This window comes from Macaca fascicularis, chromosome 14, assembly GCF_037993035.2.
Source record: "Macaca fascicularis isolate 582-1 chromosome 14, T2T-MFA8v1.1".
NCBI lineage: Eukaryota > Metazoa > Chordata > Mammalia > Primates > Cercopithecidae > Macaca > Macaca fascicularis.
In genome coordinates this window covers 5165450-5180354 of record NC_088388.1, presented here as the reverse complement: position 1 = coordinate 5180354, position 14905 = coordinate 5165450, and the positions used below count along the sequence as shown (strand labels likewise).

The 14905-nt window shown below is 56.4% G+C and overlaps 1 long non-coding RNA gene across 2 annotated transcripts; it reads left to right on the top strand.

Annotated features, from left to right (window-relative positions):
- Positions 1-1244: 1244 nt before the first annotated feature.
- Positions 1245-14016, top strand: LOC107127350 (uncharacterized). 2 transcript variants are annotated; one of them, XR_010580737.1, is made up of 4 exons: positions 1245-1358; positions 6717-6820; positions 11324-12258; positions 12921-14016. It is a non-coding gene; the product is annotated as an uncharacterized lncRNA (long non-coding RNA). The 2 variants fall into 2 exon arrangements; XR_010580736.1 differs by lacking the exon at positions 1245-1358 and adding an exon at positions 6236-6613.
- Positions 14017-14905: the final 889 nt, after the last annotated feature.

The window sequence follows — 14905 nt, the reverse complement described above, 5'->3', positions numbered from 1 at the left end:
ACCAGAGTCAATGTTGTTGTCCCCTTGGCATGCTGGGAAAAAGTGGCTTAGACAGGGCTGGAGGGTTCTCGACCCTTTGTATCCTCTTCTTTGAGTCTGCGTCTTGGGAAATTGAGAAGTTCTCTGAGAACTTCCCTTCACCTGACAGTCCCACCCTCAGGATGCAGTTGAGGCGCAGTCTGCACCCCTCAACGCTCTTCTCTGTGAAACAGTAAGGAAAGGTATGCAGACATCATCATCCAGACTGAATTCCTCCTCCTTGCTATGAATCGTGGACCAAAGTGTTCAGGTCACCACAGTGATGACTCTGGTGCTGAGCCGGCACTGGGCAGGATCCGAAGCTTGGATGGAATGCCGGCAGGGGCCCTGCTGACCTCATCATGTAGAAGAGTTTTGGAGAGGTCAGGAGTTGCCAAGGGCCTGCAGACAATGCAGTGTGAGGAGGAGAGTGTGAGGTAGCACAGGCCTCTCTGATTCCCTTGAACCCTCAGGATTCCCAAGGAACCCTCAGGTCGCCCCAGTGCCACCCAGTCCAGGGACAGAGCCATGCCTGAGTGCACAGCTCGCTAGCAACTGTGTGCCAGGTGCCAGGCACCTACAAGTGTGCTGGGCATTGGGCTGAGGTGGGGCTGTGCTGGCAATGCTATAGACAGCATGTTCACACCAAGCACGGCTGCAAGCCCAGGACCAGCTTCCCTCCTTCCCTCAGAGCAGCCACTGGGGCAGCCAGTGTTACTAGCGTTTCCCATTTGACAGATGAGGAGGTGCCAGGAGGCTGTGCCACTCAACCGACCTGGCGGTCCACACATCAGAGTCCACACTCTGCCACCATTTGAATGGGGCTTGTGATGGCTGCCCTCACTCAATTCAGGGGTCCCCACCAGAAGCTCTCAGGCCGCACCCTGGGACCTCAGATACACTCTGGGCAAGTGGCAGGGGCCCTGAAAGGTCCAGAGTCCAGCCAACTTCAGGTCTCCCAGGCAAAAGGAGCCAGACCTCCCACACACCCCCTCAAACCCAGCAGTCACTCCAAGAGGGCTTCTCTGACAATCCAGGCTGATGCAGCTCACTGTGGCAAAAGACCTTCCCTGAACCAGGTCCTCACATAGAGGCCCATGCAGCTCTCTGGCAATGCTGAGGCTGTGGGCAGCCATAGACACTGGAGCTCCCGCCCTGTGACAAGTGCCACCCCATGCAGAGGAGCCAAGCCCAATGAACACCCCAAGGCAAGAGGGAAGAGCTCTGTGGGGCAGAGGGCAGCCTGAGCATCTGCAAACAGAGTGGCTCACAGAGAGGCCCTGGGGACACCTGCAGGAGATCTCTACAGAGAAAGGGCTACACCAGGCTCCATCCAGCAAGTAAGGTCTCTGCCAGCTTTGAGACTGTAAGCCCTTTAGATAGGGAGGGAGGAAGGTGGGTGAATGGATGGAGGGATGGATGGATGGTAGATGGATGGATGGATGGATGGATGGATGATTGAATGAGTGGTTGGATGGATGATTGAGTAGGTGGATGGTTGGATGAGTGGATGGGTGGATGAGTAGATGGATGGATGGATGGATGGATGGATGGATGGATGGATGGATGGATGGATGAGTGGTGTATTAGTCTATTCTCATGCTGCTAACAAAGACATACTTGAGACTGGGTAATTTATAAAGGAAAGAGGTTTAATGGACTCGCAGTTCCACATGGCTGGGGAGGCCTCACAATCACAGCAGAAGGCAAAAGAGAAGCAAAGGCACATCTTGCATGGCGGCAGGCAAGACAGCGTGTGTAGGGGAACTCCAATTTATAAAACCAGCAGATCTTGTGAGACTCATTCACTACCATGAGAACAGTATGGGGTAAACCGCCCCCATGATTCAATTATCTCCACCTGGCCCTGCCTTGGACACTTGGGGATTATTACAATTCAAGGTGAGATGTGAGTGGGGACACAACGAAACTATATCAAGTAGATGGATGGATGGATGGATGGATGGATGGATGGATGGATGGATGATGAGTGGATAGATGGATGAGTGGATGGATGGATGAGTGGATGGATGAATGGATGGATGGATGAGTGGATGGATGGATGAGTGGATGGATGAGTGGATGGATGGATGAGTGGATGGATGGATGAGTGGATGGATGGATGGATGCACGGATAGATGGATGAGTGGATGAATGGATGGATGGATGGATGGATGATGAGTGGATGGATGGATGAGTGGATGGATGGACGAGTGGATGGATGAATGGATGGATGGATGAGTGGATGGATGGACGAGTGGATGGATGAATGGATGGATGGATGGATGCATGGATAGATGGATGAGTGGATGAATGGATGAGTGGATAAATGGATGAGTGGATGGATGGATGGATGGATGATGAATGGATGGATGGACGAGTGGATGGATGAATGGATGGATGGATGGATGGATGGATGGATGAGTGGATGGATGGATGAGTGGATGGATGGATGGATGGATGGATGAGTGGATGGATGGATGAGTGGATGGATGGATGGATGGATGGATGATGAATGGATGGATGGATGAGTGGATGGATGAATGGATGGATGGATGGATGGATGATGAATGGATGGATGGATGGATGAATGGATGGATGGATAGATGGATGAGTGGATGGATGAATGGATGGATGGATGAGTGGATGGATGAATGGATGGATGGATGGATGGATGATGAGTGGATGGATGGATGAGTGGATGGATGGACGAGTGGATGGATGAATGGATGGATGGATGAGTGGATGGATGGACGAGTGGATGGATGAATGGATGGATGGATGGATGCATGGATAGATGGATGAGTGGATGAATGGATGAGTGGATAAATGGATGAGTGGATGGATGGATGGATGGATGATGAATGGATGGATGGACGAGTGGATGGATGAATGGATGGATGGATGGATGGATGGATGGATGAGTGGATGGATGGATGAGTGGATGGATGGATGGATGGATGGATGAGTGGATGGATGGATGAGTGGATGGATGGATGGATGGATGGATGGATGATGAATGGATGGATGGATGAGTGGATGGATGAATGGATGGATGGATGGATGGATGATGAATGGATGGATGGATGGATGAATGGATGGATGGATAGATGGATGAGTGGATGGATGAATGGATGGATGGATGAGTGGATGGATGAATGGATGGATGGATGGATGGATGGATGGATGGATAGATGGATGAGTGGATGGATGGATGAGTGGATGGATGGATGGATGATGAGTGGATGGATGGATGAGTGGATGGGTGGAAGAGTAAGTGGATGGATGAATAGGTGGATGAATGAGTAGGTGGATGAATGGATGAGTGGATGGATGGATGGATGGATGGAAGAAAGGAAGAGAGAGAAGGAAGTTACACTGATTGATTTATATAGTTCATCATACCAGAAATTTCTGCAGACTGGGTTGCTTACAACAGATGTTTCTTCTCTCACTGTCCTGGAGGCTGGACATCTGAGATCAAGGTGTGGCAGGGCTGGTTCTTCTGCAGTCTCTTTCCTTGGCTTGTAGACAGCATCTTCTCCTCGCATTTTCACAGGGTTGTTCCTCTCTGTGGGTCTGTGTCCTAATCTTATGAGGATGCCAGTCATATTGAATTAGGGCCCACCCTAGTGACTTCCTTTTCATTTGATTTCATCTGTAAAGATCCTATCTGCAAATAATGTCGCATTCCAGGGTCCTGAGGGTTAAGACTTCAACATACTAATTGTGGGGGGATGTGATTCAGCCCATAGCACTAAGCTCTCACAGACACTTCGGAGGTCCATGGAAGGAGGGAGCGTGGGTACTCAATGCTTCCCAGAGTCCCAGCAACGCTGCCCAGAGCAGGTCTGTGCAAGGGAGGGCAGTCATCTGCTTTGCCAGGGTCTGGAGTCCCCTTCTTTCTTTCATCAGGACTCCACGTCCTCTGCCCCATGGCTCCCTCTTTCCAAACTTCTCTCTGGCCAGGACTTACACTCTGCAGCCCACAGTCTGGGGTGGAATTCCACGTCCTCCACTTATTAGCTGTGTGTCTTTGGGCCTGTGACTTAACTTCTCTGTACTTCAGTTTCCTTCTCTATAAAGTAGGATCAGGATATGCCCTACCTCATAGGTTTTTATAAGGATAAAATGAGGGACATTCACAGGATATTGGAACAGTGCCGACCCCTAGCAAGCACTAGGTCAGTGTTTGCTAAATAGATGAAGAAACCTTCTCCATGGGTAGGCTGAAGGTAGAATAGCATCAGGACCTGTCTGTGACCCAGGCTCGAGGGCTGTGGGCTCAGAGGAAGGGAAGAGCCTGCTGTGGTCAGGCCCACATCCAGAGGGGGCTTTTGCTTAGCAGAGGCTGCTGGCCAGGCAGTCCCAGCCGCACCCCATTTTATGCATATTAGAGAGAAATCCAAGCGTGATGGTCTGCAATTGTCCCGTTTGTTTACAGCATTTGTTGGAGCATATTTCTGGCAAGGAAGCTGACAATAAACCAAGGTCCAGGCCGGCCCGGCTGGTGGGCAGCAAATGAAGACAGCTGCCGAGGCGGGTGCCTCCCGGTGGGCTGGGGCCGGAAACCAGGGGCTCTGTCTCAGGCGCTTCAAAGAAGAGCCTTTGTCTAAGGCAGCCGAGCCAAGGGCCCCGCGGGGGCAGGCTGGCTGGGGCTCTGGGTGATGCCCGACTCACTCCACGACCCCACACGGGCAGCTCCCGCTCCCCGGGCCTCAGGTTCCCAACTGCGAAGCAAAGGGGAACTAGGGCCCTATGTACCTGCTGTGAGCCCCGCGTCAGCTCCAGGGAAGGCAGGGTGCTCTTGGGGTGCCGCCTCACTCCCTAGAGCCTGCATTCTGCAGCTTCGAGATAGAGAGAGACCTCAGAACACTCAGCCAAGAAACAGACAGGCCAGGGCATGGCCTCCAGACACGAGGTCATGGGAGGAGAGTCAGGGCCGCCCAGTGAGAGGACACAGAGGCTCTGTGGGAGAAGGGAGGGACAGTCGCGGCATGGGCACACGCAGACCTGGCAGGAGGATCTTCTGATGGCCACCGGGCCTGCACCCCTGCTGTGAGCCCAGAGCCCCATGCACCTGCTTCTTGTCCACCTCCAGAAGGATGTTGCCTTCTGTACATCCTTGTTGAATGGTGTCCCAAGGGAACTCTGAGATGCCACTTCAGGTGACTCCCCTGCCTCCCAAAAACAGTTACTGAAGGCGTTTTTCACAAAGGACGCCTCATGAAGCCACAGCTTTTAAGGACCTCTAGTGTGAAACGGGAGTGTTTCAGGCATGAGAAAAGGCCCAGCAGTTTCTGGAAGGAGAAGAGGACACTCGTCTGACTCCGCCAGGCGGGCCTGCCCTGTGTCGCGCTGGCCCATGCAGCTGCCGAGCCCGGCCGTTGGGCAGCACTTGGCGATGGGTGGCCGTGGGCAGGTTCCCTGGGCTCCTGGGGTCTCGTCTTCAGTCTGTACTTTGCACTGTCCTCCTCCCGCTGGGTCAAACCCTGCACTCAGGACCATCTGCAGGTCACCTCCCTGAAGCCGTCCACAGCACCAGAGGCTTCACTGGTTCCTCTGTTTTCTCTGAAGGCAGAGAATCTTCTAGTGTGTGTGATTTACAATGATTTGTGTCCCGGTTTTATCTGCTACAGCTGACCAGTAGTTTGACACAAGCGGACTGTGCTCAAATCTCTGAACCACCCCCACCACCACCACCGCTCGCCCCACACCTTGTCCTGAGCTCGGCATGTCACTGTGTACGGGAAGTGGGGGGCGGGGGGGAATTCACGGCCAGATCCTCCAAGTCAGGTGCTTTGCACACTAAATCTTACTTGACCTCCAAGCAAATGGGTGATATAGTGCCCAGGCCACAGACGAGGACCCAGAGAGTCAGAGAGGCAAACGGTTTCCCCCAGGAACATAACGGAGTTGGACGCAGACGCTTAGGGTTCCAAGGTCTTCTCATCCCCTCTCAGTGAAGGTCAGCGGCAGGGAGAATAAATGTGCTAGGGGCTCAGGAATTCTCGGAGTCAGGGTTGATGATGCCACTGACCTTGCTGGACTTAACATTCATTCAACAAATATTTGTCCCAGACACCAGAAGAACCAGAGGAAGCTCCGCCCCTAGCCCCAGGTGCCTGCTTAGGTGCAGGCAACACTGCCGATAAGGTGGGACCCTCTCGTGGGGGCGTGGGCTAGAGGGTAGGCATTGCCCATAGGCTCTGGCTTGCTGCAGAGGTGCCTCTTGTCTGGTGAGGGGAGCACGGGTGGGGGATGGGGCTGGCCCCAGCCAGGACATCGTCTGTGTCACTCAGCAGCAGACTGACCGGCGCCTACTGCCCGGCCAGCACTGCTGACCCTTCTGCCTGCCTTAGCCAATATTTGAGGTCAGGAGGCAAGTACAGCATCTGTGGGCAGGCCACCTGGCCAATGGGGTTCCCCTCCGGGCCTTCTGCTGCCATTCTGCTTCCTGAAGCCAGGAAGCCCAGTTCAGGGGCTCCGCCAGGGCTCCCGTGGTCCTGCCTGTAGCAGGGAGGTAGCAGGACCCCCTTGTTTAGCCTCTGCTGCATCCTTAGCTGCAGCAGGGAGCCTGCCAGGCAGGTGTGGGGTGGGTATCTCTCGCCGAGGCCCCCTAGGCACTCTTGTGTCAGGGTGGTGCTATCTGAGATCCTGGAGGCATCTCAAATGGGGACCCTTTCTTAACCACACAGACAGGCAGGACAGCGGTATCTTCCTGCATGACAGAAGGGGAAACTGAGGCCCAGGGTGATGCAGCCTGGGACCTCCCAAGCCAAGGTCCAAGCTCTTACCTCAGGTATGGAGTTCCCATGATAACCGTGGGTCACTGCAGCCCCACTGCCGGGCCTGGGGTCTGCACTGTCACCAGCATCCCCAGGGACTCGAGGGATGGCACAGCTTTGGGAAGAAATCCTGCCCGTGGTGAGGTCTGTGTCCTGCCCCAGGCAGACCATCTCAGCACTAGATGTTAGCCAGCTGTGGGCCATCTGGGGGAGCGTCTGAGAGCCGGGCCTTGAAACTTGGCTAGAGTTTGGTCAGCACCACGAGGTCCACCTGCCCACTGGAGCCTCCACGTTCATCTCCCCAGGTGCTGCCCGAGTTTGGCTTGTGATTCCAAAACCAGGTGAAGGCGCAAAAGCCGTGCTTCAGCCGCGAGGGGCCCATGGGCCCAGGAACGCTTAGAATTGAGCTTGCTCCAGAGAAGACACGCAGGGCCAGGGAAGGTGGAGGAGCAGTCGCCCTCCCCTCGCTGTCCTGGGAGGTCTTCCTGAGGAAGGTGCCATCTGCTCAGAGACTGAGGATGAGGAGAGAGGGCACAGCCTATGGGGACAGGGGAGGGGCCTCTCCCAGTCCCAGGGATCATCTTCCAGGAAGGCCCAGCCCATCTGAGGAGCTCCATACGCCCCCGCGATGGGTGGCAGGGCTGGGGCTCTGTGGCAGGGCTTTGAACTGCCAGCCAGCCCCAGGACGGCTGCCTGGCTGTGTTGCTGGCCCTCCTCCTGGCGCTGCCCCACTGTCCCCGAACTGGATCCAGGCAGACAGGGAAATGTGGATGTCAGCTCTGAACCACCACATTCCTGAGGTCCTCTCCGGGCCCGGAGCTGCGCGGTCTCCTCTTTCGCGTTAACCCGAAAAGCCGTGCTGGGGGGTCCTGGCCCCCCCTACTCTGCCGCCTCTGCATTCCCTGCCCCTGCCAGCGCGGCCCAGCCAAGGCTTGCAAGCGCATTCCCAGGGGGCCTGGGGCGGCTGCCGCCTCCCGCAGGCGGAGTATTTTGGGGGCGTCCCCTAAATGAAAACAGGGCAGGAATGCTGAAGGCCACACCGTGTCCCCAAGGCTTGGGTGCGGTGCTTGGAGCTGGTACAGAAGAGGGAAGGGGGAGGGAGGAGGAGAGCGGAGGATGGGAGGAGAGAGGGGCCTGGAAAGCCCAGGAGAGCCAGCTGGACAGGGTGGGATGGCATGGGAAGAAGAGGGAGCCCTGTGAGGGCTGCAGGGCACCAGGGGCCTCAGAAAAGTCACATGCGGGAACCAGGGTGGAAATCTCGTCTGCCGTGACGCTCACCCTCTCTGTGGCCCATTTTCTCATCTGTGAATTGGGAGATGGTGTTTTGAGGTTCCCACGGGGCAGGGCCCGAGTAAGGGCTGACGGGGAGCTAGGCTTGGCCTCCGCCCTGTCCTCAGGAAGGGGCCGTGTGGTGTACACGTGTGCTGGCCCTGGTGGTCCCCTTGGGGTCCTGGTCCCCATCAGTCACGGCACTGGGCCTCCCTGTGGCTGATTCTTTGTGGGTCGTGGAATTTCTAGTTTTAAGGGGACCCGTGTGGCACAGCAGGGAGCTCCTGAGTGGCAGCAGGGTGCTCCCCAGGCAGGTGTGGGTGGGTGTCTCTCGTGGAGGCCCCCGAGGCACTCCTGAGTCTGGGTGGTGCTGTCTGAGCTCCCAGAGGCAGGCCCTGGCTCAGGCAGAAATCTTGTCTGAAGGGAATCTTGTCAGATGCCTCCCACTCCGACATCCCCATCTCCTTCCCCACAGTGATAGCCTGGTAACCGGCCGTGCCTCTTTGTCCCTTGTCCTCCCAGGTCCCTACATGGGTCAAGATGGGAGCCGCCTTGAAGATCTCCATTCTGCAGAGGAGGAAACTGAGGCACAGACATGGATGGAGGGAATTTGCCCAAGGCCCTTCGGCCTTCTGGGCCAGGACCCCAGCCCCAGCCCAGTGGCAGGAAGAGGGTCTCATGCCGCCCCCCCCGCGACCCTGATAATCCTGCATGCACGGCACAGGCCTCGGCCCTCCTCTCCCCTGGCCTGGTCCCACCAAACTCTAGCCAAGTTTCAAGGCCCGGCTCTCAGACGCTCCCCCAGATGGCCCACAGCTGGCTAACATCTAGTGCTGAGATGGTCTGCCCGGGGCAGGACACAGACCTCACCACGGTCTGTGGGCCCGGCAGTGGGGCCTTCCATCCTGCCTCTGTCACTGCCACGGAAGAACATCGTGACGCATCCCGGGCCTCTGTCCTGCAGGCCAAGGGGGACTTCCCTGAGCACAGCCACTCACCACACCCCTGGGTCTGGATCCCACGCAAGGACAGGCCTGGGTCCCTGGACCAGGGTAAGAGGGAGACACAACAAGGCCCAGAGAAGTTGACTGACTGCCTAGGGTTTCTGGTCAACGGGCAATGGAGTCGTTTTGACACCCAGGTCTGGCCTCTTTGGTCTGCAGCAGGCAGTGTTGGGAAGCAGGATTGGGCCCCCTCCAGCCACCCCAGTTGCTCCTCTGAGCCCCTGAGGTGGGCATCAGACCCAGGCCTCTCCCACGGCAACAGGAGGGTACAGAGAAGGAGCCTTTGTCCAGCCCTGGAGAAGGCCCTGCTGGGCAGGGGCAGTTAATGGACCTGCCCGGGGTGGGCCCCACACAATGGCATGTTGTGCCACCTGTTGGGGGAGATCATCGTGCTTGCCCATCAGGGCCCCATCGCGGGGACACACAGCTCATAGGTGCAGACCCACAGTGGCTGCCCAGGAGCCAGGGCCCTCCAGTCTGAGAACACAATGGCCATCAGTCACCAGCACGGCACGGGGCCCTGGGCATGGGGAACCGGCAGGAGAGGGCCGACATGAGCGCCAGTGGCACCACCAAGACGCCCAGGCTTGGAAGGGTGAAGCCAGCCTGGCCCAGCCCTGCACAGCTGTAGCCTTGACACGCACCTCTCCTTCCTGAGCCTTGGTTTTGCATTCCCACAGCGGGGCCAAAGCCCCCTCTGCCACACCTGCCAAACTGTGGGAGAGATGACGGGAAATCAAGGACGAAAAGGTTCATGAGAAAGAAAGTGGGCAGATAAAGCTGCAGAAAGGTAATGGGAAGCTAAGCCTTGGTCTAAGAAGCCCAGTGAGAACCTGCACAGCATGGCTGTGGCCCCCAAATGCCCCCTGGATGGGAGACAGCTGGACCAGGCCTCACATGCCAGGGAACAGTCCAGGGGTCTCTCCACCGCAGACCACACTGTGACCCCGGGCACCTGCTCCCCACTTGGAACTCGTTTCTCCGAAGCTGAAATGAGGGAGCTCAAGACTCCCAGGCCCTTCCTTCTACCTCCCTGGACACCAGAGGTGGCTGCCGTTGGGCGCTAAGGACGCTTGACACAGAGGAGCCCCAACATGGGCCGAGAGGGGCCCTGGGCGGTGCAGGCCGCAGTGCCCTCCCTGTCCTGGCAACATGCAGGGACCCCAAACCTCCAGCGAGAAATCACTAAAATAGCCAGCGGCAGCTTTCCCACAGGCCTCCCATGTGGTATTTTTAGCCCTGGAGCCAGAGGCTTGGTTTGTTAAGAATAGCCTGGGGCAGTGGGAACGTGCTCCGGCTGCAGGCGGGCTGCGGACTCCCATGCACCGGTCAGTGGGTGCTCCAAGGGCCGAGAGGTGTTCACAGACCATAGGCTCCCCCACAGGGACAGGAGCAGTTCTCACTTGAAAAATCAAAAAGGCGCAATCCAATGCACTGGGCTTCTGTGACTGACACCCAGGTCTGGCCTCTTTGGTCTGCAGCAGGCAGTGTTGGGAAGCAGTCAGGAAAGACGGTGGCTGTCCTCACAGGGAACCCCAGTGGCCGAGCCTCCCAAGGGCTGGCAGGCTGGATTTGGCCTCCCACCTTGCCCTCTGCAGCCCCAGCCCGACACTCTCAGCGGGTGAAGAGGTTGAGCTTCCAGGGTCAGGCTGGGTGAGTGGTTCCAGCCCCAGGGGTCGGGGGGCCATTCCCAGGTCACCCAGCCAGGACCTGATGCACCCGGGTCAGCTCCTGCAGCCTGGACTGTCTGAGAATCCCTCCCCAAGGAGATGCTCCTCCATAGCACAGGTCAGAAAGGGGCCTGGAGTTTTGCGGGGGGAGCCCTTGGCCCCTCAATACCCCAGCCAAGGAGGAGCGCCCCAGCCCCTCACACATGCTCCTTGGGGATTTGGTCCAGGCCCCAGGGATGGAGTGAAGCTGTCCCACCGTCAGCCCAGGCACCTCTGGGGCAAGAGGCCCATCCCTAGTCAGCCCTGTTCTGCCGCACAGGCTGTTGTGCGAGCTGCGGTCTCCTCTGTCGTGCAGAGCGATAAGGCTGGCAGGACTGCCAAGGCTTGGGACTGGAGGCATACACAGCCAACAGTCAGTGCTGTGAAGACAAAGAACCTGAAAAGTCAAGGGCTTCCAAGAGTGACAGAGACAGCCTTTCATCCAGTACTTCTTGACTCTGAAACCTCCCATGGCTCCCCAGTACCTGCAGCAGCTAGAAATCCAATTCGCTGATGAATCCTTGTTTCCTTCCAGATACAAACTCATCTGAAAGCATTAAAACAATGGAAGCAGGTGAGAGCAGAGAGATCCCAAGTGCAGGTGAGGTGGGGTCCCTGAGGCAGGCTCAAAAGCTGCTTCTCAAGGCAGGGGGTGCCCTGTGTGCCCTCTGAGAGCACAGCCTGCAGACAGAGTCCAGATATCTCGGGCAGGCCTTTGAGGCCTTCGTGTCAAAGCCCAGTTCTACCACTTCCTAGCGTTATACCTTCGGCCCGGTGGGAGTCCCTGGTTGCCAGTTGATGGTGTCATTGGGGAAGTCCAATGGTGGACCCCAGCACAGCAGGCGCTCAGCAGTGCAGCAGTATCATTGCTTAGCCCCACCTCCCTTTCCAGACTCCGCACCCCTCCTCAGGCTCAGAGCAAGGACTTCCCCCTGCCCCTCCACCCGGCCTCCTCACTCCCTGTGACTCTGCCCAAGCAAGACCTCCCCGTGGAATTCGTTCATTTGTCAACTCATTATGCAGCCGGCCCCCCATCCCTTCTTTTTTATCCACATTTTCTGAGGGCCTGCTGTGTGCCAGCTGCTGGACACATGAAGACATGGAAGACCCTAGGCCTTGACCTCCAAGAGCCCCAGTTTGGTGGAAGAAGCAAACAAGGAGACTGCAAAACACACCCTGTGATGGGGAGGGTTGAGGTTACCAGTGGGAGAGGCGAGCTGGCAGGGCTCAGTGGTGCGGGTGCAGGTGGGGGACCAGGGACACCGCAGGAAGGAGATGGCTAGGTTGAGCTTTGCAGGCTCCAGGGGGAGAATGAAGAGCTGGCACCTGCAATATGCCTGGAGCACAGCAGGTCAGTACAACCAGGACCATCCCGTCCTGCATCCCCACCATGAACTTGGACTTTCTGGAAGGTCCTTGCTTATCCCAGCATCCACACACCCTTGACCAGACCTGGTCAACATTTGCTTAGTAAGTGAATCAATGAATAGTTTGCTCCAAAAGGCTCCTTGGTAATGGGATTAGCCCATGGGAAGCTGTGGGGTAAGGGAGGAGAGAGAGGATTCTGACCTCCCAAGGAGCTGGGCTGTGGTCTCCTGCTCTGCCTGGAGCCAGCCCTGGGCCCTTGGCATGAAGACCTGGTGAATATGCCAGCCCAGTGTTCTGTACCTTCCTCCTCCCTTGAGGCCTCTACTAGCCTCCTCTCACCCATTCCTGCACCTGCCACACCAATCTGTGTGGAGTGCCCACTCCAGCCAGGCCCTGCTCTATCAGCAAACTCAGCGGGCAGAACCCCTGCCCCATGGCACTGCTTCAGCCTGGTGAGACTGGCAAGGAGATTGTGAGCAAGAGGGCAGTGGGCTCTGCTAGAAGTCACAAGCGGTGCGGAGAGGAGCGGGGGCATTTGGAGCACAGTGGACAGGGATTACAGAGGTACAGGACAAGGCAGCCCAGGAGGAGGGAGCAGCCAGTGCAAAGGCTCCAAGGCAGGAGGGCGCAGAGGCCCGTGGGGCTGGAGCAGAGGGAACTGGGAGGATGGGCAGACGGGGTTGGGCCTCATTCAGCCACTGGAAGCATTTTGATTTTCCTCGAAGGCAGGAACTAGTGGGAGGCTTGGTCTCACATTTTCCCAGGATCAGCCTGGCTGCTGGGGTGAGAAGAGACTGGAGAGAGACCACGATGGAAGTCAGGAGGCCAACAAGGAGCCGGGGTAGTCCTCTGGGGAGACGTGATGTGGCTTCAGCCCCAGTGGTGACGGCGGGGTAGAGCCAGCGGGGTTCTGAACTGAGTGGATGTGAAATGAGGGAAAGAGGGACGCTGTGGTCAGCAGAATCACGCCTCCCCTAAAGATGCCCCATCCTAATCCCTGTCACCCTTGACAGTGTGACCTCCACTGCAAAGGGGACTTTTCAGGCATGAAGGTTAAGGAACCCTGAGATGAAGAGATGGCCCTGGACTGTCCAGCGGGCCCAGCGTCATCACAAGTGTGCTTATAAGTGGAGGAGGAGGCGGGGGAGCCGAGCAGATGCAGAGGTCGGAGGGACGTGCAGTTGGCTTGAGATGGAGGAGGAGCTATGAGCCAAGGAGCATGGGCAGCCTCTGGAAGCTGGAAAGGGCAAGGGTTTTTCCTGGAGCCTCCAGCAGCACCCAGCCCCGCTGCCACCTTAACTGTAGCCTGGTGAGACGGTGTCCGATTCCCGACCTCCAGAACTGTGAGATAACACGTGCTGCTTTAAGCCACTGCAATTGTGGAAATTGTCACAGCAGCCATAGGAAACTGTACAGGGGTTGAAGATGACCTGCTGACCTCCGAGCTCACGCTGAAGCCTCCTGGAACACTGTGGGTTGTGAGCAGGGATGAGAACGCAGCATGGAGATGAAAGTCGCATCCACCGGGGAAGGCCCGCTGGCATCGCAATTTCAGGGAAGATTCCCAGGCTGAAAAAAGAGAAAGCGGCCAGTGTGGCACAGAATGCCCCATGTCAAAGAAATGGCACCCAAGCCATCCGTCAGTCCCTCACCTGCCACACAGACAGCACCTTGGACCCAGCACGATGTCACTCACCACACTGATGCTGTCCACAGGCATCGCCTTGCTTTTGCGACTCTGTGAGATTTGTCAGCTTGGTTTGGCTCTGGGGTTGTATCAGAGCTGTCAGCCTAGGAACCCACCCTGGTTTTGTGTCTGTACTATTTCCACAGCGTTGGAATAAAAGGCGTTTTAACCAACACCTGGAACCCATAGGAATATTTTCAAAGGCTCTGTATCAGCACAACCAAAGGAACACTGTTGTCAGCAATGAAATCGGTTGAGGATTCGAAGCCGGCATGTGGTGCACGCAAATTTCCTTTTTTTTTTTTTTTAAATCAATGATTAGACGATTCCTTGGAGCGGTTTTAGGTTCACTGCAAAACGGAACAGAAAGTGCGGAGTGACCATATCTCACCTTCCCAAACACACACACAGTTTTCTCTGTGACTAACATCTTGCATCTGTGGCACATTTGTTGCAATTGGGGAACCAATATTGACCCATTATTATAAAGTCAGTAGTTGACATAAACATTCACTGTTGGTGTGGTGATTCTGTGGCTTTGGATAAATGGAGAGTGACGTGTATCTGCCATTACAGTATCATGCAGAAGAGCTTCACTGCTCCCCAGTGTCCTCCGTCCTCCATCCACTCACCCCTTACCTCCCCCAGCCCCTGGCAGCCACTGATCCTTTTCTGTCTCCACAGTTTGCCTTTTCCGCGTGTCGCAGGGTTGGGATCATGTAGCCTTTTCAGATCAGCTTCTTTCACTGAGTGACGTGCAGTTAAAGTGACGCGACTTAAGAGCTCATTTCTCTTTAGCACTGGATAATAATATTCCACTCTCTGGACGAACCGCAGTTGATCTCTCATCCGCTTTGTGAAGGGCATCTGGATCGCTTCCAAGTTTGGGCAGTTACGAAGAAAGTGACGGAAACATGCCGAAAACATGGCTCACGCGCTGTGTTCGTGGCGTGTGGAGGGGGCGCTTCAACCATCAAAGGAAGTTTGGAAAGAGGTGGAGTTCGATGACCTTGGGGCCCCTGGGGCAGCATGACTCCAGGACGTGGGAGAACTTTCTGGAAG